Below are 24,689 nucleotides of genomic sequence, written 5' to 3' on the forward strand. Positions count from 1 at the left end.
GAAACAATGTAAAAATAAATCCTATAATTTAAACTATAATAAAACTCATAAAATTCATTTTCATCCTAGGCTGTTTCTGTGAATCTTACATTTTCATATGTCACATTTTGACAATTAGAGCTCTAGTTGACATGAAAGCTAAAGAAAATTCCATTTCACTAAAACCCTGTGCAGTACCTGGCACATACCAGCCAACCATACTCAGTAAATGAATGCATGATTTTCCTAAGAATATCTTATAACAACCTTGCGGTGCAGAAAATATAAAATGAAATTTGATTTTTCTTATGTACTGACCTAGTTATACACAAGGTGTTAGGATGATAGTACATGTAAAAGATAAAATTTTTTGTTTGTTAAAAGCCTTTTTAAAAGACATGCTTTTTCTTAAAATAGGTGCATTTATCTTATGAAATGACTTTCTTTTATCAAATAGTTGATGAATTTTACCAACTCACAGATAGTGGTTATTAAATCACATGGATAGTTTCTGTAGTATACAGTTAAAACATGTATAAAGAAGAAAACTGAATATAAAAGTAGAGGAAAGAGATTAGATAGATAGGTGATAGAGGTGGCAAAGCCAGTGGTGATAAATCTTTCTGAATTAAAAATAAAATTATTTGGGGAACTTAAAAGACCATGATCTCTGCAGATGATCATATATCCTTCTGCTTTTGATTTTGTAGGAGCAAATCAAGAATGTGTCCACTTTCAGTTAAGATGAACGTGCTCCTACAGGACTCACAAGTTAAACTGTGAAATCCCCGGGTACATGTTTTCTGAATGACTTGTCTGTTTTCTTGCAGCCCCTTTCAAAGGTTCCCGTGACCCCTACCACACACGTTGCTCTTGGAACCCCCTTACCATAGAGGACATTTGCCTTCCAGGGTATCTTTTCCAAGAAAGATTATTTCTTTCTGGGAGATTCACTCTGAAACTGGATGGTTTACAGTTTTTTGGCCAAAGGTTATAAATCTGGAGGAGTATATAAGGAAGTTTAATTTAAGATGACAGGAAGGCTCTAGTAATTTAAGCCCCTGTGAACCTGGCTTCAATTAGTTGCCTAATTCAGTTCTATGTTGTGGCCTATCATGTGCTCTTTAAAAAAGTCAGTTAATCAATTAAACTTTAAACAAAACAAAAAGAAAACCTAAAAGAAGAGGGATATTTATAAATCATCATTTAAAGCAGGATTTTATTTCTAGAGATAAATAATAGAAGGGGAAGAAATTATTCTTAAATAATTGCATTTGGAAATGTAGAATATATAATATTAAGAGAGAAAGTTTGTATGTGCATGTGCACGCACACACTTTTGTTATGTTGTAACACCGGTGTTTCGGTTGTTATAGATGAAGATTATATTAAAGTAAAGGTAGGACCCAGATTTGAAGTTTCTTAAATTTATCACAAGAAAATATTTGGCTATATTTGGAGTGATAAAGACTTGATTAATCAAGAAATCAATTTTTAAAAATTTAAATATATTTAATATAAAAATTAGATTTTATCTTTGTCAGTATTTTTGTTTTATTTTGTTTTGAGATAGGATTCCACTCTGTCTCCCAAGCTGGAGTGCAGTGGCCCAATCTCAGCTCACTACAACCTCCCCCTCCCGGGTTCAAGCAATTCTCCTGCCTTGGCCTCCCTAGTAGCTGGGATTACAGGCGCCCACCACCACTGCCAGCTAATTTTTTGTTGTTGTTGTTGTTATTTTTTGTGGAGATGGGGTTTCTTCATGTTAGCCAGGGTGGTCTTGAACTCCTGGCCTCAGGTGATCCACTCGGCCTCCCAGAGTGCTGGGATTATAGGCATGAGCCACCACACCTGCCCCTATATCTGTATTCTTGGACGCACTTTATGTGGGTAAAGATTAAACATTTTACTGTATTGGTTATTTCAGAGTCAGGGTTGGAGTCCTGCTAGCCTATTCCTAGTGGAGAAGCATGGCCAAGTGATTTTGGTTATTTTAGTGTCAGACAAGTATGGGTTTGATTCCTGTCTGCAATTCCCCGGGGAGTGCCATGCCATGTGATATCAAATCCCAGTGTTCTTCCTCTAGTATTGGAATGGTGGTAAATTTCTCATAAGGGTGTTGAGGAGACCAGATGAAATGATTTATGTATAAAATGCTTACTTAGCACAACACGGCACATAATAGACACTCAAACCAGCTATTTCCAGATTTCCTTCTCTGAAGATACTAAAATTCATTGACCCACATTAAAAACCTTAAGTCCGCCTCATTACTGTTTTCCCTTTTCTCTCTTTCTCTAATCAAGTCTGTCCATTTTACTTCTAAGTTTAAATATATAAAAATTGAAAAGTAATAATTTTCCATTAAATATATAAAAATAATAAAGTAATAATTTTCCATTAAAATAGTTTAATAATGTTCAGTCCTTTTCATGTCCAGTCTAAATACACAGAATAATGCCTTTAATTATTTTAGGTATTTTCTTTAGTAGTTACTTCCATATAGCTAAATACAATGCTTCTACCACTAGTTTCTATTCATCAATTTGATGATTATCTTTTGATTCACACTTCCCTATTTCTCCCCACCCTCATTAAGTTAGTCTACAGATTTTTATTAAGCACATAGTATGTTCTAGACAATCTTCTAGGCACTGGAGATATGCAGAAGACAAAAGAGATTTTAAACATCTTTGCTCTCTTGAAGCTTTCATTCTAGCAATTGGAGATCATACAAAATTAATTAAAATATTTGCCGGTAATTTGACAGGTAATGGAGAAAAATAAACCAGAAAAGGGCAAATCAGATGTGTGGGAGCCACTTTTTGCTAATTTAAATTTAATGAGGACTGAGTAAAGTCGCTATGAGATGAAACATCTAAGAAACATCTATATCTAAGTGGAAATATTGAAGAGGCCATTGGAATTGCAATACTGGGGTTTAAGGGACAGACGGAGCCAATAGATAAAAATCATGGAAAAATAAGCACATAGAAACAATAAAAAGCTATGAGGCTAGGCATAATTAAGTCACCAAAATCTGGGCATAGATGAAGAAGAGAGCTGAGGCCTTGGATCAGGAGCTTATCAATGTTTAGAGATCAAGGAGATAGCAAGTCCTGATAAAGGAGACCAAAAGAGAACCTGTAAAGTAGGAAGAAAACTAGAACTTGATGTCCTGGAAAGCAGGTACAGAAAATGTTCCCTGGAGAGAAAGATCGATAGTTATAACTTCTTTACATGGAGTCCCTACTAAATCATTCTAAATAGTTTATACATACATTTACTGTCTCAATCCTCATGGCAATCCTATGATGTAGGGATCATATTCTTAATATTAATTTTCACATAAGGAAACTGAAAATGGAAAGCAACTAAATTGCAGTTTCACAGAGATTAGGCTGTATATGGGATCTAGTACAGAGTTTGTGTTTCTAACCATTATTTATAGAATGTCAGCTACATGAAATGTTGCTGGTAAGTAGGATAAGGACTGAGAACTGACTGTGGCTTTTGCTATGGAGACTTTGATGAGACCTCTTTCATTGAGGTAGTTGCTATGATAACTTCATTGGAATGTGTACAAAAGAGAATGAGAGGGAGGAATTACAGATGGAGATACACAATTTGTATATGTCAGTTCAAAAGCCTAGTAAATAAGGCAGATCTTTCTTGGAGCGCTACTAACCTAATTATACTCCACTATCTTTAGTTCTTTTATTGGTTGACTTTGTAACTTTTTATAGTAAAATAACATCTTTCTTTTTCAATCGCCTGTAGAGTATCTTTTGGTATTCTCTTTTGTAAAACCTGGATATTAACACTTTGGTTTGGTTCTCCTCCATCCACCAGCAATTTCCAGTCTTTAATATCAGCACTTTTTATTTTTTGTTATCAATGTTCATAAGATTAATCTATTTTGTACACATACCTGATTCTTCCATGCTTTTAGGATAGGTCGATTCTAAAAGTTGAAAATCAATAGAGTGTTTAGATAGGAGCTATTGTGTGTGTGTGCGTGTGTGTTCTTCAGAATGAAGATATGTAGTCTGATTCTTCCCTACTAAAGGCCTTTCTCAAAGTCTAGTGAAAGGTGATATTTGTTTGAATTTATGCATAAAATAGATAATTTGAATAAGGGCTAGAGCTCATTTTGTGACGGTTTGGGGAGATCAGTCCAAGTAAACCAAGGAATCACTATATGCCAGCATTTTTTGTTCTGGGATTATTTGGTTATTATAGTTTAAAATGCTTTTTTGTTGTTGTTGTTGTTCAGGTAGTTAGTTAGTTTTGGTTTAGTTTTGTTTGTAAAAAAAAATTCTTAGTTTTACTTTTCTTAAGAAAGTCAGAATTAATTTTCTAGGTATACAATAAATACATTTTAATTGTATATTATTTTTCCGAAAGAATTGTGAGACTATAAATACAGTCAAAAGTATTAGACTAACCCTTAATTTAAGAATTTAAGGCCAGGGGCAGTGTCTCATGCCTGTAATCCCAGCACTTTGAAAGGCAGAGGCAGGTGGATCATCTGAGGTCAGGAGTTGGAAACCAGCCTGGCTAACATAAAGAAACCCGGTCTCTACTAAAAATACAAAAATTAGCCATGGGTGGTTGCATATGCCTGTACCGTAATCTCAACTGCTCAGGAGGCTGAGGCAAGAGAATCGCTTGAATCCGGAGGTGGAGATTGCGGTGAGCCAGATCATGCCGTTCCACTCCAGCTGGGTAATAAGAGTGAAACTCTGTCTCAAAAAAAAAAAAAAAGAGAGAGAGAGAATTTAGGACACACTTTTTGCCCTTAATATCTAGATTTAAGAAATTTGTCCTATCAGTATTTGTCCTATCAATCCATTTTTAAAATACGAAATGTGTATTGTAATAGAGCTGTGACTCATGATAACTAATTTATGATTAATTCATTTAAAATTTTATCACAGGACATTCTGATGGCCTTGTTAGGTATTTTCTACCAAACACTAGAAATTTGATTCTAACCAAGGTACTAAGTATTTGGCATGTATGAGACACTTTCTTTTCAAATAGAGCACTGATAATATATGTAATTATTTCATTTGCAGTTTTATACTATATAAAATTATTTATTAGTACGTTCTAGTAAAAACTAACATCAAAAAGTTAAAATTTATTAAAAAATTTTTAAATGTATTGAAGTCAATAGCTACTGAACTTATTAATCTGTTTTTTGAATTTATTAATCTGTTTTCTACTAAAGACCAACCTCATCTCAACATTTTAAGTCTTTACAAGAAAACATTAATAAAGTCAATCTTTATAATTTTTAATAAATTTTTAAAATTGTAATTAATAAAGCCAATAACGGTTAACTGTTCATATTCATTTTTCTCTGCTTCTACTTCTGAACACCCCAAGCCTCCTTCTTTCTGATTAAGCTGTCAGTTTAAGAAGATGTTAAAAAAAAACCTATTGAATTTATTAATTATGATTTTCAATATGGAGTAAAATTATATCTCGATACATTCAGAGCTTCAGCCTCAAAAAATTGAGGTCAGTCTTTGGTAGTAAATATATTATTAATTATGGACCTTTTTTCATTATAAGTCAATAACTTTTCAAATTACTAACTTCTAGTAAAAACTGCACTGCCTCAAAATTCGTAATTGTCTGGGCATGGTAGCTCATGCCTGTAATCCCAGCACTCTGGGAGGCCAAGGCAGGAGGATCACCTGAGACCAGGATTTCCAGACCAGCCTGGTCATCACTGTGAGACCCTGTCTCTACAAAAAGTACAATACAATAATAATAATAATAATAAAGTTAGCCAGAGTTGGTGATACGTGCCTGCATTCCTAGTTACTTGGGAGGCTGAGGTGAGAGGATGGCTTGAAACTAAGAGGTCAAGGCTGCACTGAGCATAAGTGCACCCTGCATTCCAGCCTGGGCACACAGTGAGATTCCTCCTCTAACAAACACTGGAAGAGAAAAACAAACACTAAAAATAATAAACAGGCTGTAATAATTATGTCAGTAGGATCATTAAATTATTTTTCTGTAGCCAAGTCTACATGGAAAACCAAATTATAATCAGGACATAACTGGGTGAGCATGGAAATAGATTTAGGAGATTTGCATGTTTCAGCAACCTAGTCTTGTTTATGAATCTTTAATCATTAGTCAAGGGCACACTTTCAACATATACCTCTTCATATACCCTTTTCTGTGCTTCTATTTCTGACCATCCCAAATGCTTCCCTCTGATTGATATCTCAGTCTCATAAGATTTTTTGTTTTTCATAAAAGTCCTTTTCTTTCTGCTGTGTGGCAGACTCTAGACCAATGCTCACCCATCAGAGATACATCATCTCAAAAAAAAAAAAAAAAAGCCACTTTTTTTGTGAGACCGAGTCTCGCACTGTCACCCAGACTGTAGTGTAGTGGCAAAATCTGAGCTCACTGCAATCTCTGCCTCCTGGGTTTAAGCGATTCTCCTGCCTCAGCCTCCCACATAGCTGGGACTACAGGTGTATGCCACCACTCCCAACTAATTTTTTTTTATTTTTTATTTTTAGTAGAGACAGGGTTTCACCACTTTGACCAGGATGGTCTCGATCTCCTGACCTCATGATCCGCCTGCCTTGGCCTCCCAAAGTGCTGGGATTACAGGGGTGAGCCACCTTGCCTGGCCAACCCCAGCCACTTCTTACTAATATTGTTACTGAAATGCCAAGGATTTGGTCTAGATCCTGCTGTGCTCTGCACAGAAAGCCAATTATTGAGAGAACGAGTATTGCCAGGGAAGAAGCCTTTCATTGGATGCTACCGCTGAGGGGAAGAGAGACTAGTCTCAAATTCAACTAAAATTAGGGTTTATATGGCAAGGAAGAAATGTAACTATGTGTGGGAAAACAGGAATTAGGGAGGGATAAAGGAGTTGGTCAACAGGAAGCAGGTGGTCAGTTAAGCAATCATGACAGATGGGGGGTCTGGTGTCTTATTGTCCAGATACAATTATCTGGTAAGTTTCAGTTCCTTGACACTATTTGGGATGCCTGATGGTTGGTTTCCTGAGGAAAAAAATCCCAGATAATATAATGGTAAGTTTCTCAAGTTTTAAGACTAGAAGGGTCAATTTCTATGTTTATTCAAAAGAAACCATAAATATCCAGGCTATGGGATAATTGGGCTGGTTTGAATATAATTATATTGATGATTATGTTTTCTTTGCAGTAAATAGAGAGCAGCCCAATTATAAGGACTTGATAGAATAGATTTTCTCACAAATCTTCACAAACTTTATAAATATTCATTTTATAAATGTAATAAATGTCATTTTCCAGAACGTATGTACTTAGAAATAATTTAACATATGTTGTGATGACTACAATGCTTTTTAAGTTTTTAGAAGTATTAAATACTCTGATTTTTCACTGATCCATGTGGTCTTTGCCTAAGTTTGTTTAAATTTTTAGTTTGGCCAAATAACTTTTTCTACCAGTATTCAAGTTCCAGTTTTTTAAGGTGATTACATTCAAATGAACTTTTGGAATGAAGCTCTGAATGTATTGAGATGTAATTTTACTCCGTACTAAAAATTGAAAATGGAAAAACATCCACAGACCAGCATCGTAGCATAGCACTTTGAGCTATGTCTAAGTAAAAGCATTGTGGAAAATCTAATTTATGGTGATATTGTGAAAGAAATATGACCCTGTTTCCTGAATTGTCCTTTATCTTGAAGTTTGACATTCCTAAAAGAGCCAGAGACTTTGATGCCGTAATATGTTACACAGGCCTGTCCCTCTTTAGTTACTGTTTTCAGATCTCACAAAAGCAGACCCTGCAGGTGGCCTTATTAACTGTCTGTGGAAATTTAAGATAAGACAGAGGTTATAACATATTTGCATACCATATTTTACTAATGGCATAAGTTATCACAATAACCTGTCCCAAATACGATTCAGATGAGATTTCAGCCACCCAGTTACTAAAAAGAAGCACATGGGGATAAAAGCTGTTTCTGACTTATTTATGGATTAGGCAATAACTGTTTTGGGTGAACTCTTGTCAAACAGAGAACGTATTTTATGATATACTCTGCAGCAAGGACAGTTTTTGCAAGATGTCTTAAATATTTTTAAGGACCACATATAGTTTTGAGGTGCCAAAGATATATTTGCAGAAGTGGCTAGATATGTCTCTCTTACCACTAATAGCTTGTTAGTTATCATTTTATAGCAGTTCACAAGGAGCCTGCAGAAGGCTTTAAATAAATAATTTGGTTTAAGGAACTCTTTTAATCTTAATTCTGAATATATGGTTTCATTTCTATCCCAAGCAATCATAGGACACATAAAGAAATGTATTTCCATCTATCTCAGTCTTAAAACCTTTAGTGAATATATTTGTCTTCAAAGAAGTTTGTTCTTTTGTCTAAAATTCCTTAATGTAAGACATTAAAAATATATTTCATTATAGTATATCTTGGGGACTTTATCCCCATGCTCAAGCCATTTTCAGTGAATTTAAAAGAAAATAATTTCTGTCTTTTAAACATAATACAGTATTATTAAAGAGAAAATTGGGAGGTAAAAATTGCCCAGTAAAACCCAAACCCAAGAAATGCCTTATTTTGTACTCTGAGATTTGTTTCTTTATATTCCACATTGTTTCCTTGTAAATAATGTTTTTTAAAAAACAAACATAATATTATAACTAAACATGGTTTTCTCTTTCTTTGGGAATCAAGAGTACTAAATGTGTCACTAGATAGAGCTTCTGAATAGGGATTTCCTCTCGTGATATATTTATGTGACTCTAAGACTGAGGGTAAATAGATAAGGCTGGAAACAAGGATGATTCTAAAATGATTGTCTATAAAATTTCTTAATATAGATAAAGAGTTATAAAAACCTATGTAATGTGAAAGATTGCCTTTATATTCTGTTTTCCTCTGACAAATATAGCTTATTCCACTACTTTGTATTAAACACATTCATTTAAAAGTACTGTTCTCTACCTGATTTTTGTTTTGATGAACCAACCACTGTCTACTTGGGCAGAGTCAATGCATACGATATGGCTTAATGAAATATATGATTGCTATTGATCATTTATATGTTAGATTGGAACCTTGTGTTCTTTTCCACTGGTGATTTGAAAGTTCAAATGTGACCTTTCCACAAATAAATTGACCCTCACCATGTGCCAAGAGATACAATGGATATGTGGCTAAGATAAAATGATAAAATGATGTTACTTTTCAAATTGCCCTCAATCTTATAAAGTACCTAGATATTTAAGCAGACCATTTAACAGACATATTAATTAATTCAACAGAACACAAGTTACTCAGTGACCAATGTTAGAGAAAAGAGCACATATAAAGGGACCGATATTCAGAAAACTGTAGTTATTTGGCCAAGGAGAAAGTTAAAGTAGAAATGGGTTCTGGGTATCTACTGCTGCTTTACAAAAGCACCCCACAACCTAATGTCACAAAACAATAACCATTTTATGATGCTCATGGATTCTGTAAGCCAACTAATCAGAGAGGGCCGAGAAGATAGCTTGTCCTTGCTTCACTATGTCCAAGGCATGAAATGGAGAAGGATGCAATGGCGGGGAAGTCACAAACTGGTGACAGACAGAATATCTCTTGTTGGAGAATAGACTTCCCAGATGACTTCTTTACTCACAGGTCTAGCAGCTTAACTGAAATTCACATAGCCACTACATCATGGCAGCCTTAGTGGTATCATATTCTCACATGGTAGCTCTAGTGGTTAAAGCAGCCTCAAGCCCAGTCAGACTCTAAGACATGGGTGGATAGCACAAAGATCTCACCTCCAAATGGAAGAATTAGCATACATTTATTGTATTCCTGTGTTAAAATTGTCACAGCATGTAATGAGAGAGCAGACTGGAGAAGTAGGCAGAGGTCAGTTTGTGAAAGTTGTGAATTCTATGCCTAGAGGCTGGGATTTACTTGGTAAAATGTAAAGGAAAATTGCTTTGAGAAATTTTTAACAGAGGAAATGTGAGACTATTTATAACTTAGAAATATTGTCCTGGTGACAGCGTAGAGAAAAGATGTACTCTGGGCAGAGGAATACGGAGGGGCACTGCTATGGTGGCAGTAGAATGAACAGTTTAGTGTTTGCAGACATGAAAGTTGACTGCAACAATGAATTTGGTAATTGATTAGAAGTAAGATAATCAACACATGTCTACTTTCATTGATAAATTGAAATATGATTTATTTCAGTAAGACAGAAACTATAATACAATAGTTGAAACAGATGAGAGGAAGGAGGTGGAGAGAAAAAAAAAATTAGCTTTGGCCTTCCTAGGTTTAAGATTTTAAGGACTTTTGATGACTAGTATGTGGCTCTGGAGCCCAGGAGAGCAGCCATAGCCAGAGATACAGTCCTGGGAACATTAGCCTAGCTATGTTTTATTGATTGAAACAATAGAAATGGAAGAAATAGCTCAGGAAAAGAGTAGAAAGATAGGGGAAAGAAAGGAGAGCTCAACATAAAGCTCTGGGGACCACAAACATTTACAGGTGAAGTGAACAAGGAGAATGAGAGAATGTTCTTTTTGTTTGTTTTGCAATGTACTGAGTTATGGTAACTTTTTGCTAAATTCTTAGGTGCAAATTGTTTTTCTATTGAGAAATTCTTCGTCTTCTGAGACATTTTGTTCTTGTCTTTCAAATTATTCCTGAAATCTAGATACAAAATGTAATACAAAACTGTGGTTGAAATATTAAAATAAATAAACTATATTGAATGTACTTTCATCTAATCACTGTGTCACAAAACAAAACATTGACTCAGTCCTGAATTTAAGGCACTTTTGGATTCTGTGCAGTGTTGAGATTTATGTTTTGGAAGGCTAACCTATGTGTATTGCTTTGGGAATGGTCATTCTTCTGTGTCCTTTTGGGACAGTTTCTAATGATTTCTTACTGGGCCAAGTCCTCTGGGACTTGTTGACTTCGGGAAACAAGAATAATGAATACTATACATAAAATATTGAGGGAGAATAAGACTTGATTGCATTGGATTTCAGTGAATCACATTCCCAAAGTAATTTTAAACTGGGAGACCAAGAGCCAGAGTTGAAAGCTCAGCCGTTGTCCTGAAAGAGCCATGCTTATGGGCTTTCACCTAAGAATAAAGTAACATCAAAAGTGGTAAGTGAGAACCAAGGGAGGTGACATTAGGAAGACTTCCAAGTGCAGGTGTGCAGGGTAATCGTGGCTAAAATGCATACAGGATTCACTACAATATTTACAAGTCCTCCAGAGACTGTCTATTGTGCATTTTTTAACCCATTATAGCATTTATCTTGACCAGACACCCTTCGAAGTGATCTATAATTTGTTCCTCATAAAAACCTTTAGGTAGCTGTCATCCTCATTTAATAGATGAGAAACTAGGCACAGAAAGCAGCTGAGCTGACATCTGGCTCTAGAGTCCTTGCTATTAACCAATGAACTAGAGATTAGCTGCTGGCATTTCAACATATTAATTCACAGAAGATAATTTCATATATCATTTCTGCACATCTGTAAAATACTTTTGTTTCTCTTTCCAAACTTGAATTTGATTTCCATTAAATATAAAATTATAATTTTTTTTTGGTTTAATGACATTTTATTTATTTATTTATTTATTTAAATTCTTTATTGGATTTTAGGTTTTGGGGTACATGAGCAGAGCATGCAAGACAGTTGCGTAGGTACACACATGGCAGCGTGCTTTGCTTTCCTTCTCCCCTTCATCCACATTTGGCATTTCTCCCCAGGCTATCACTCCCCACCTCCCCCTCCCACTTTTCCCCCCAATGGACCCCAGTGTTTAGTACTCCCCTTTCTGTGTCCATGTGTTCTCATTTTTCATCACCCGCCTATGAGTGAGAATATGCAGTGTTTCATTTTCTGTTCTTGTGTCAGTTTGCTGAGGATGATGTTCTCCAGATTCATCCATGTCCCTACAAACGACACAAACTCATCATTTCTGATTGCTGCATAATATTCCATGGTGTATATGTGCCACATTTTTCCCAAATGCCCATTGAAAATTATAATTTTTATGAAGAATATCAGTTAGTGTACATGGTTCTCTGAATGAAACCATGAATGAATTCTCTGAATGAAACAGTAATCTCTGGACACTTTAACCAAATTTTTCCAAATTAAATCTTTCTAACACAGTGCCAGTACATGGGAGGTGGTCAATAAAAGTTTTTGCATTGATTCATTAATTGGACAACTGCATAATGAGTCTTTCATGTTTGGCACAATAAGGGGAACACTGAACTAAGTTTAGTGTTTTACTATCTATGTGTATGTGCCACTTTGAAAATGATAGAAGTGTGAAGCTGCTTTCTATTTGTTCATTAATTAAATATCCACAAGTATATACTATATAAGTGAATCATTAGAATAAGATCATTGACAGCTCTTCAGTGTATCTACTCTAAAGGTGGGATTACTTACTCCTGAGTATCAATTTCCCCAGTGTTTCCTGTTTCTCTCTCCACTTTTTGCATGTAGAATTAACTTTGAATCACAATTTTCTTTTTGTATGCTATACAAAGGATGTTCAACCTCATTTTCCCAAACTCTTTTCTACGTACTTTATTGTACATAGAACAAGTCAAGTCAGATGCCCAGGAGTTGTCTTAAATTCTTCCCTTTCTTTCAATTCCCAAATCCACTATTTTAACTTATTTTAATTATTTACTTCTATTTCCTGTGCCTCTGCTTTCATTCAGGCCTATATCAAATCCTGCCTTAATTTTAGCCATGATTTCCTATTTGGTCTGTTTCCAGCCTTTTTAACATCTCCCAACCTCATTTCTTCTTCAATTACTCTTACATGTCTAAGGAAAGGAACTATCTAATCTAAAAATTTAATATTTCTTCTGCAATTAAATGTTTTGGTAGTCTCCCACTGCAATCAGAATAAAGACCAAATTCCTTTGCAAATTGATGTGGCTGTCTAGATTCTTACTTCGAAAAAAATTAGGTGTTAGAATAATATTTGTAGAATGAATGAATAAGAAAATTAAAAATATTTATAATTACCACAATATATAGGCATAAGTTGAAACAATTCAAATACCAGCTTCCTCAGCTGAGATTTTTTGGAAGAAGCTTGATAGAATCCAAAGAGATAAAATTGATATATTAAATGAAGTTCAGGTATTATGTTTTGCTGATTGGTAGAATTCTGTATATGTATTATGTTGAAGCAAATTTGACTTTTGAGGTTGAAAACTAAAACTAAGGAATGAGGTCATATGTACATATATACAGTTGTACATATATACATATACACACATATATGACCTCATTCTGCATGGAAGTCTACCATTAGAATAACTATAACATAAAGAGATTGTCTGCAAAAACCTTACATGAAGTTATTCAAATTTTTTAACTCTGTGTTTATGAAGACATAGAGAAGAGATACAAATAAATTTTAATTCTCATTCTAATTCCTGTTGAGTAATAAGGCTGTTTGAATCCTGGCCAAGGATTGTGAGGCTGCCATAGGAAAAAAAAAATTTTGTGATTGATTAGAGCTGTCTGTAATGGATGGGGGAGTGGCTAATTATATATTATATCCCATATTAATTAAGTCTGAGTAAAACATTGCTAAAAAATTTAAATGATAATGTTTGCTTGTAAAACAATGAGAACAGTTGCTTAAATACTACAATTATCTTACCCCTTAAAGTTGTTTTGATTGTTTATTCTTGATTTCTAGGTAGAGTGGAATAAAATTGTTTAATGTTATTTCTCTGAATGTCAAATTGTATTTTTTGAAAGTAGATTTGTTTGATACTTGCAGAGATGATATTCTGTATCTATACAGATTCCATAATATCTTGGAAATCTTTACAAATCTATGGGGCAATAAAATATTTCAATTGATAATTTATACAGATAATATGGTACAAGAGAACAGAGAACAGCTTATGGAATCTTAGCAAATTTAAGTTCAAATTTCAGCACTGTAATTTACAAAATGTGTAAGATGCACATGAGTTAATGTTTAAAGGCTTAATTTTCATATTTGTCAGCTGGGTATATAGTATAACCTTCGCAGGACTGTTGTGAGGAATGAATAAGATAAATGTTAATTGCTGCCAGTTAATAAGGATATAATAATGACTAATGTCTTTCTGTTCCCTCCTTTAACATACTTCTGATAATTCATTCTTGGAACAATTTTCCTTGCTTAGAAGGTGGAGACATAACATGTCATAATTTGAAAATGCCACTCAGTAAATGTCAATCAATTATTTAGTTATTCAATGTATACCAGCCCCATGATAGGGACTGAGAATGCAAAAAATAAACATAACATAATTCTTGCCCTGGAGAACAATACAGTCTGTTTAGGAGACAGATACTTAACCTGATCAAAAGCTGCACCATCGAGATACAATATTCAAGAGCTATCAAAGAGATATCAGAAAAGGGATTCTGGGCCAGGCACAGTGGCTCATGCCTGTAATCCCAGAACTTTGGGAGGCCGAGGTGGGCGGATCATGAGGTCAAGAGATGTAGACCATCCTGGCCAACATAGCAAAACCTCATCTCTACTAAAAAATATAAAAATTAGCTGGGCATGGTGGTGCACGTCTGTAGTCCCAGCTACTCAGGAGGCTGAGGCAGAATTGCCTGAACCTGGGAGGTGGAAGTTGCAGTGAGCCACTGCACTCCAGTCTGGTGCCTGGCAAAAGAGCAAGACTCTGTCAAAAAAAAAAAAAAAAAAAAAAGAAAAAGAAAAAGAAAGAAAGAAAGAAGGAAGAAGAAAGGGGATTCTGAAGTTTAGGATTGAGATTGGACTTTGAAATATACATTTGCTATAAAAGGAGGAAGGAGTAGGTTACCTGATAACCTGAGATTATAATTTTGAAAATATATGTGATAACAGCATGAGGCTTTGTGGTTGGTGACAATGAGTGAACCTATATTTGGGAAGTAGGAGTAATAGTTGGAGAAGTGGCTGTTGTGTCAGAAATGCTAAAATGATGAAGTCTGTAATAGGAGTCTTCTGACATCTAGAGAAGAGGCATGGCTTGAGATTTTGGAATATGCTGTTTGACTTTGGAAGTGTAAGTATTCTCGTTCCAAGGAGACTTCTGTGGATATTCTGTAGAGCACATCATCTCCACTTCTATTGTGCATAGGAATCACCTGGGGATTCTGTTTAAATGAAGATTCGAATTTAGTAAGTCTGAGATCGGATCAGAGGTTCTATATTTCTAATAAGGCCCAGGTTATTTGAGGGTTGTTGATCTACAGACCCCATTTTGGGTAGTGAGGCTCTAATGGTTAGTAAAAATGGGTAAGCACAGATTGGGCCCTGTTTACCTTAAGAATCTTTCTTTTCTTATGATGGATTTTATAATTCCACATGATGATTTACACTATAGCTGAAATAAGAAGATCTGGCAATTTGGATTGTGCTGTGTTTTGATCACCAGATAAATTCCATACTTTAAAAATAGTTCACTGTGTACAGTTTTCTCTTCTTCCTTCCATGTTGGGAAAAACAAAAAGCATCCCCTTGATATTCAATTTAACAAGAAAGATGATCACATACTTCCTTTAGGAGGATCCACAGTGAGTCTCAAAATACTTACTTCTTTTGTACTTTTGTTTTTGACGTCTTTTGCCCACCAATAGGCTAGAAGAAATCTGATCGTACAGGATTTCAGAAAAGAAAATGCACTGTTTAATTCAGAAATCTTAAATCCCTTAGTTTACTGGCTTTCTGACTCAGTTTATTTTTCCTCACTTGCTTGAGAGCTGTTTGCATGTCACCTGTGTCTGTTTTCCTGGGACTCTGCAAGTTGGCTATGCCTACTCACCTGCTTTGTTACTGTTATGTTATAAACTTGAAACCTGGGAAATGGTATTACAAGCACTGTGGAGGACAAAATGCTTTTCTGCTGTCCAGGGAGGCATAGACAACATACCAGAATCTCTGGGACACATTTAAAGCAGTCTCTAGAGGAAAATATATAGCTATAAGTGCCCACATGAGAAGAGTGGAGAGATCCAAAATTGACACCCTATCATCAAAATTGAAAGAGCTGGAGGAGCAAGATCAAAAAACCCAAAACCTAGTGGAAGACAAGAAATAATTAAGATGAGAGCAGAACTGAAGGAGATAACAGACACGGAAAAAAAAAACCTTCAAAAAATCAATAAATCCAAGAGCTGGTTTTTTGAAAAGATCAACAACATAGACCACTAGCCAGATTGATAAATAAGAAAAGAGAGAATAACCAAATAGATGCAATAAAAAATGATAAAGGGGAAATCACCACTGATTCCACAGAAATTCAAACCATCATCACAGAATATTACAAACAACTCTATGCACATAAACTAGTAAACCTGGAAGAAATGGATAAATTCTTGGATACCTCTGTCCTCCCAAGCCTAAACCAGGAGGAAGCCGAAACTATGAATGGACCAATAACAAGGTCTGAAGTTGAGGCAGCACTTAAGAGCCTACCACACAAAAAAACCCCAGGTCCAGATAGGTTCACAGCCGAATTCTACCAGACACACAAAGAGGAGCTGGTACCATTCCTTCTGAAACTATTCCAAATAATCCAAAAAGAGGGAATCCTTCTCAAATCACTTTAAGAGACCAACATCATCCTGATACCAAAACCCAGCAGAGACTCAACAAGAAAAGAAAACTTCAGGCCAATATCCATGATGAACATAGATGCAAAAATCTTCAATAAAATAATGGCAAGCCGATTGCAACAGCACATCAAAAAACTTATTCATCATGATCAAGTAGGATTCATCCCGGGGATGCAAGGCTGGTTCAGCATACGCAAGTCTATAAACGTAATTCACCACATAAACAGAACCAAAAACAAAAAAACACATGATTATCTCAATTGATGCAGAGAAGGCATTTGACAAAATTCAACAGCCATTTATGCTAAAAACCCTCAATAAACTCGGTATTGATAGAACGTATCTCAAAGTAATAAAAGCTATTTACAACAAACCAACAGCCAATATCATACTCAATGGGCAAAAACTGGGAGCATTCCCTTTGAAATCTGGCACTAGACAAGGATGCCCTCTCTCACCACTTCTTTTCAATGTAGTACTGGAAGTTCTAGCCAGAGCAATCAGGCAAGAAAAAGAAATAAAGGGTATTCAAATAGGAAGGGAGGAAGTCAAATTGTCTCTATTTGCAGACAGCATGATAGTATATCTAGAAGACCCTATCGTCTCAGCCCAAAAACTCCTGAAACTGATAAGCAACTTCAACAAAGTCTCAGGATATAAAATCAATGTGCAAAAATCACAAGCATTCCTATACACCAATAACAGACTTAAAGACAGCCAAATCAAGAACGAACTGCCATTCACAATTGCTGCAAAAAGAATAAAATACCTAGGAATACAACTCACAAGGAACATAAGGGACCTCTTCAAGAGAACTAAAAAACACTGCTCAATGAAATAAGAGAGGATACAAACACATGGAGAAACATTCCATGTTCATGGTTAGGAAGAATCAATATCATAAAAATGGCCATACTGCCCAAAGTAATTTACAGACTCAATGCTATCCCCATCAAGCTACCATTGACTTTCTTCACAGAACTGGAAAAAACCACTTTGAACTTCATATGGAACCAAAAGAGAGCCCGTATAGCCAAGTCAATTCTAAGCAAAAAGAACACAGCAGGAGGCTGCACACTACCGGACTTCAAACTGTACTACAAGGCTACAGTAATCAAAACAGCATGGTACTGGTACCAAAACAGAGGTATAGACCAATGGAACAGAACAGAGGTATTGCAGGCCACACAAATATCTACAACCATACAATCTTTGATAAACCTAACAAAAACAAGCAATGGTGAAAGGATTCCCTGTTTAATAAATGGTGTTGGGAAAACTGGCTAGCCATGTGCAGAAAGCAGAAACTGGACCCCTTTCTGACACCTTACATTAAAATTAACTCCAGATGGATTACCATAAAAACCCTAGAAGAAAATCTAGGCAAAACCATTCAGGACATAGGAGTAGGCAAGGACTTCATGACCAAAACACCAAAAGCATTGGAAACAAAAGCCAAAATAGACAAATGGGACCTAATTAAACTCCACAGCTTCTGCACGGCAAAAGAAACAGTCACTAGAGTGAATCGGCAACCAACAGAATGGGAAAAAATGTTTGCAGTTTACCCATCTGACAAAGGGCTGATATCCAGAATTTACAAAGAACTCAAACAGATTTACAAGAAAAAAACAAACAAACCCATTCAAAAATGGGCAACGAATATGAACAGACACTTTACAAAAGAAGACATACATGAGGCCAACAAACATATGAAAAAATGCTCATCATCACTGGTCATCAGAGAAATGCAAATCAAAGTACATTGAGATACCATCTCACGCCAGATAGAATGGCGATCATTAAAAAATCTGGAGACAACAGATGCTGGAGAGGATGTGGAGAAATAGGAACACTTTTACACTGTTGGTGGGAGTGTAAATTAGTTCAATCATTGTGGAAGACAGTGTGGCGATTCCTCAAAGACCTAGAAATAGATATTCCATTTGATCCAGCAATCCCATTACTTGGTATATATACAAGGATGATAAATCGTTCTACTATAAGGACCCATGCACAGGAATGTTCATTGCAGCACTGTTTATAATAGCAAAGACCTGGAACCAACCCAAATGCCCATCGATGATAGACTGGACTGGAGAAATGTGGCACATATACACCATGGAATATTATGCAGCCATCAAAAATGATGAGTTCGTGTCCTTTGTAGGACATGGATGAATCTGGAGAATATCATTCTCAGCAAACTGACACAAGAACAGAAAATGAAATACCACATATTCTCACTCATAGGTGGGTGATGAACAATGAGAACACATGGACACAGGAGGGGAGCACTACACACTGGGGTCTATTGGGGGGAATAGGGGAGGGACAGTCGGGGGGGAGCTGGGGAAAGATAATGTGGGGAAAAATGCCAGATGAGGGTGAAGGGGAGGAAGACAGCAAAACACACTGCCCTGTGTACCTATGCAACTATCTTTCATGTTCTCCACATGTACCCCAAAACCTAAAATGCAATAAAAGAAAGAAAAAGAAAAGAAAAATAAAGGTATTAAGACAGAAAGATTTAGATCAAATAAGTAATGAAAGAAATGGGGAGAGACTGATTTTGTGAAAGTTTGAAGGAAAAATAAAAGTAAAGGCATATTAAAACAGAAAATTTGATATTTCTGTCTACTTTAGATTGCCGGTGATTTTTAAGGTTACAGTAATAGCTTAATTTTTAGATAAATGCAAACATTCAACTAAGCCTACCTTGCTCTCTTTTTTACTTCTTTTCAGATAAAAAGACAGAAACCAAGAGAGGTAACAGACATTTAAGTGTAGTTACTAAGAAAATAAAAACAGGATGGCAATAATAATATAATTAGAACCAGAAATTAATAAATTTCTCACTAACTTACACATGTACACACATACATGTGTGTACAGTGCCTTTAACATCACATAATATTACAGAAATGTTAGGTATTATGCTAAACCAAATACTTTGCCCATTAGGCTTCCTGTGGAAGCTAAAGAGATAGCCAAAACCAACCAACCAACCAACCAAAGAAAGAAAAAGATATTGTTCTTCCAAGGACTGCAAGGAGTCTATGCTTCTTGATCTATAAACATCTGAGAGTGGTAGACCTTTATGTAGCTACAGACCAGTGACTTTTGACTTGGTGCCTCTTAGAAATAAGTGGCACAATATAATCTGTTAGTAGCTGAAATCATAAAAAATAAAGGACAAAATCATGAAATTTATGAGACCAATAGGTTAATTAGTGAAATAATATTTATTCTCTATACTGGAAAATAGATGAATGGAATGGTGAAGTTACCTAATAAATAAATCAAGTATAAAGAATATTAATTCTTTTTGTTATACTAGGCATTTGTAGCAGTTGTATTTTCTAGAGGATTATAATAAATAATAATAGTTCTTATTCTACTTTTTGTAAACATGCCAACTTCTGTTTAAATTTCTCATGGACCCATTGATCTGACTTAACCATTATCACCTCACAATTTACCTTTTTTAAAATTTATATCCAACCAGTCTAGGCTCCTAATTCCACTATTGACTTTTTTGAATCAGCTATTAACCTCATTTTATTTAAAAAATAATTTAAAGATATGTCTGTGAAAGATAGAGTTTATGTTTAATATACCTACAATATTATTCACACACCAGGGGTTTAGTCTAGATCCTGCTCTCGGTTGCACAGAAAGCTAATCACTAAAATCACAAGAATTGACCAGGAAGAAGGATTTACTCAGTTGCTGCAGCTGTCAAGAATGGGAGATCAGTCTCAAATTTGTTTTCCCAATCAACTAAAATTGGGGGTTTATATAGTAGGAAGAAATATGGCTATATGCAAAAAAACAAAAAAACAAAAAAAAAAAAAACAAAAAACAGGAATTAGGGAAAGGTAATGTAGAAGAGTTGGTCAACAGGAAATAGGTTATCTGTTAAGAAAAAAAAATAGGAATTAGCAGAGGGTAAGAAAATAATCATGACAAATGAGGGGCTTGGCATCTCATTGTCTAGATGTGGTTATCTGGTAAGTTTCAGTTCCTTAATACTATCTAAGAGGGCTGATGGTCAGTTTCCAGAGTAAAGGAACTCAGATAAAGCAAATGTAAGTTTCTCAATTTTTAAAACTGTAAGGATCGATTTCTCTGTTTATTCAAAAGAAACCATAACATCAGTTCCATGGGACATATGAGCCAGTTTCATCAATTCAAAATTATTATCACACTTAAAAATATAAACATTAATTACTTAGTTTCATTTAACATCCTGGTGTTAACATTTTCTCATCCTAGTGTTAAAATTTTTTCAATTTTCTCATAAAATTTAACAGTTGTTTATTTGAGTCAGAATTCAGATAAACTTCTATACATTACAATTGGTTTTAAGTTCCTATAAGACTATCTAGATTTTCACTTCATAATATCTCTTGCAATTTATTTGTTGATGAAACTGGATTATTTGTCCTGTTGAGTGCTCCACTGTCTATATTTTTATTATTGTATTTATGTAATATAAATCTTTGAAAAATTGTCTCTGTTAATTGTGTTAATAATACACTTCCTATTATAACACTTACGGTGATAGTTTGGTGACATATGACATTACATTTTCAAAATATATTCATTTTCTTATTTATTTATTTATTTATTGTTTTTTGAGACAGAGCCTTGCTCTGTCACCCAGGCTGTAGTGCAGTGTCATGATCTGGGCTCACTGCAACCTCCACCTCCCAGGTTCAGGCAATTCTCCTGCCTCAGCCTTCCAAGTAGCTGGGATTGCAGGCACATGCCACCAGGCTAATTTTTGTGTTTTTAGTAGAGACGGGGTTTCACCATGTTAGCCAGGCTGGTCTTAATCTCCCGACCTCTTGTTCCACCCTCCTGGGCCTCCCAAAATGCTGGGATTACAGGTGTGAGCCATTGTGCCCAGCCTAGTTTTATTTTTAAGAGACAAGAGTAGGCAAATTTCCAATATCTATGACAATATTGGTACATTTGATTGAAGAGATTGCCTTGAAGAAATCTTGTTATGTTTATATATAAATAACTAAAGTCAAAATAAAATTTTTCATCACATAAAAGGGTACAAAGCATAGTTGTGAAAGCTTGGAGATTTAATATGTGTCTAGAAGGTGATAAGACGTTGCATAGACTTGTTGTAATTGAAAATTTTAAAGCGATACTTGAAAACTGGTTAGAATTTGGTATAATAGACAGGAATATTCCCATTGGAGTTATAGCATGAGTAAAGGCACAGAGAAATAGAGAAGTACAAGTGAAATAAAAACCCTCTTGTGTTTTATCCCGTGACAAAGATAGTAGAACATAAACATAGAAGCATAAGAATATTTTATCAGGTCATGATAAGTGGGTCACACGTGTACTCCCAGCACTTTAGGAGGGTGAGGAAGGTGGATCATGAGGTCAGCAGTTTGATACGAGCCTGACCAATGTGGTAAAACCCTGTCTCTACTAAAAATACAAAAATTAGCTGCCTGTAATCCCAGCTACTCAGGAGGCTGAGGCAGGAGAATTGCTTGAACCCAGGAGGTGGAGGTTGCAGTGAGCAGAGCTCAAGCTACTACACTCCAGCCTGGCCAACACAGCAAGAATCTGTCTCAAAACAAACAAACAAAAAAGAATACCTTATAGAGGTTCTTGAATATCAAAATATACTTTGAATCTTCACTAATTTGCTGCATGTTTTTGAAAATTTATTGTATGTCTTCGGCCTTTGCTTCCTTCACCTGTAATTTCACTTCTCCATTTGAGACAAACAATAATATCAAGACACAAGCCTAGATACATTCATTTCAATTCTAATATTCAATTCTAAAGAATTAATTAGATAAGCAATACAATATTTGAATTTCTCTAGGTCAGAGGTATTGTGGGAAGTATTAACAGCTTGAATTAGAGAGATAAACATGGGGATTGATGGAAAACATAGGTACGAATGGAGTTGTAGAGGTTGAATTACCATGACTAGGTATTGATATCTCTTCTGTAATAATCGAAAGGGAAATGGAAAGAGTCAGCTATTGGGATTTCCAGGCTACATCATTAAGAAGGTTGTGGTCCTATAGATAGAAATGGAGAAATTTAAGGAAGGAGCTTATTGAGACCTGGGGAATTAAAAAAAATAGAGAGTTTAATGTGGTGAGCTTGAAGCTCACGTAAATGGACAAATCTTTCATTCAGTTGGTATTGATGGATGGGAATATGAACAGAGGTTAATTTTGGGGGTAGAATTTTAGTTTAAATCATAGTAGAAAATAAATTACTAAGTAGATAATGCATAAAAGTATTTAAGGAATGAGGACATACTCTGGAAGGAAAAATACCATGCCTTTAAGAGATGGGGAAACGAGGACCCCATAAAGGAAAGAGAAAAGGAGACAAAAATGATGGTTAACTAATTGGATCAGCTTACTGGAATGCCAGTCTATGAATAGGAGAGGCTCAAAGAGGCGCAGGGACCAACATGGTCAAACAGAAAGACTGGAACACAATGAACCTTGAAGAAAACACTGTGTCCTGTAAGGTAACAGCTTCACCAGTGGAAGAAAGCAGGACAGAAGCTGCTTTTTAAAGACATTACTGTGAGAGGGTTTGGTGTAAGAATGCAGGTAAAAGTAGAGTATTCTTACATAATAAATCAAAAAACACACATGGACCATAAAATGAAACTGATTTTGGCCAAATCATTCAACCTTTCTGGACTTCGTTTTTTTTTTTTTTTTTTGAGATGGAGTTTCGCTCTTGTTACCCAGGCTGGAGTGCAATGGCGCGATCTTGGCTCACCGTTCCTCCACCTCCTGGGTTCAGGCAATTCTCCTGCCTCAGCCTCCTGAGTAGCTGGGATTACAGGCATGCGCCACCATGCCCAGCTAATTTTTTTTTTTTTGTATTTTTAGTAGAGATGGGGTTTCACCACGTTGACCAAGATGGTCTCGATTTCTTGACCTCGTGATCCACCTACCTCGGCCTCCCAAAGTACTGGGATTACAGGCTTGAGCCACCGCGCCCAGCCTGTTTTTCTAGCTCTATTGTAAGAATTCTATTATGGTGCTTCTTTAAAATAATGGGGGGGGGGGAGGTACCAGTTAAGGTGGCTTCAACTCCCTAAAAGAAAATACAGTGTTTCATTGTCATCTCTTTTGCTATTATTTGCGTTCAATTTAGAGAAAATAGGGTAGACATAGTGGTTAACAGATAGTTCTCTTACTCTTGAATTGACAAGTACATAGAAGTTCACAAAAGTTTTCTATTCATTTTGGATGTTTTTATTATTATTTTCAAAAATGTGATTTCACCAAACTGAGACAGTTGGAGTTTTATTTCTAAAGTACTCCTGATGTCATTGTTACTGAGGTACTTTAGCCAGTTGTGGTAGTTGTTTTGGTGCCCAGTGTAATGAGAATAAAGCATGCATTATACACAAATAATATATCACATGCCAAATATGCTCAGTGAATCTGAAGAAGCTCCCTGTACATGAGAGTATATTCCCCTCAAGCCAGGCAATTGTAAGGACCTGCAAGCTCCTACCCCAGACTAGCTCAGTGTATTAAAAGTTAACTTTGTGAATACATCATCATCCTAAGTAATCCTTTCCTGGACTAAAATACCCTCTGCTTGGCAGAGAAGCAATTGGATCAAATGCAACAGGGCTCCAAGTGATCCCACCCTGATTCCAACACCCCCATGTTGTTCTTGTTTCCTTGGAGGCCTTGAAAACTGTACGTGCACAGCAACTGGGTTCATGTAGAGCCATCACAATTCATCTAGGAAGTGATTCTCCACTTAGGCATCAACCCATGACCATCACAGGGTGTGTGAACATGTCCTGAGTTTATCGGGTCTAACTGTATCCTTCTAAACACTGATTCCAGAACTCTTAGGTTGAACTTAATGTATAAATGTGCGTTTTGTTTATAAAGTATCACTCTTCAAACTTAAATTATGCTTTCTTATGTGCCGTTGAACAAAGATTTTGATTTAAAAAGTCATTAAGAAATGTAATTCAAGAATATCCAGAAATTGTCGTCAG

General features: G+C 35.6%; 1 protein-coding gene across 11 annotated transcripts in view; it reads left to right on the plus strand.

The window, feature by feature from the left end:
• NAV3 (neuron navigator 3) overlaps positions 1 to 24,689 on the plus strand; it is an 872,565-nt gene that overhangs the window by 620,674 nt on the left and 227,202 nt on the right. The window lies entirely within an intron of this gene.

Source organism: Callithrix jacchus, chromosome 9 (assembly GCF_049354715.1).
Source record: "Callithrix jacchus isolate 240 chromosome 9, calJac240_pri, whole genome shotgun sequence".
NCBI lineage: Eukaryota > Metazoa > Chordata > Mammalia > Primates > Cebidae > Callithrix > Callithrix jacchus.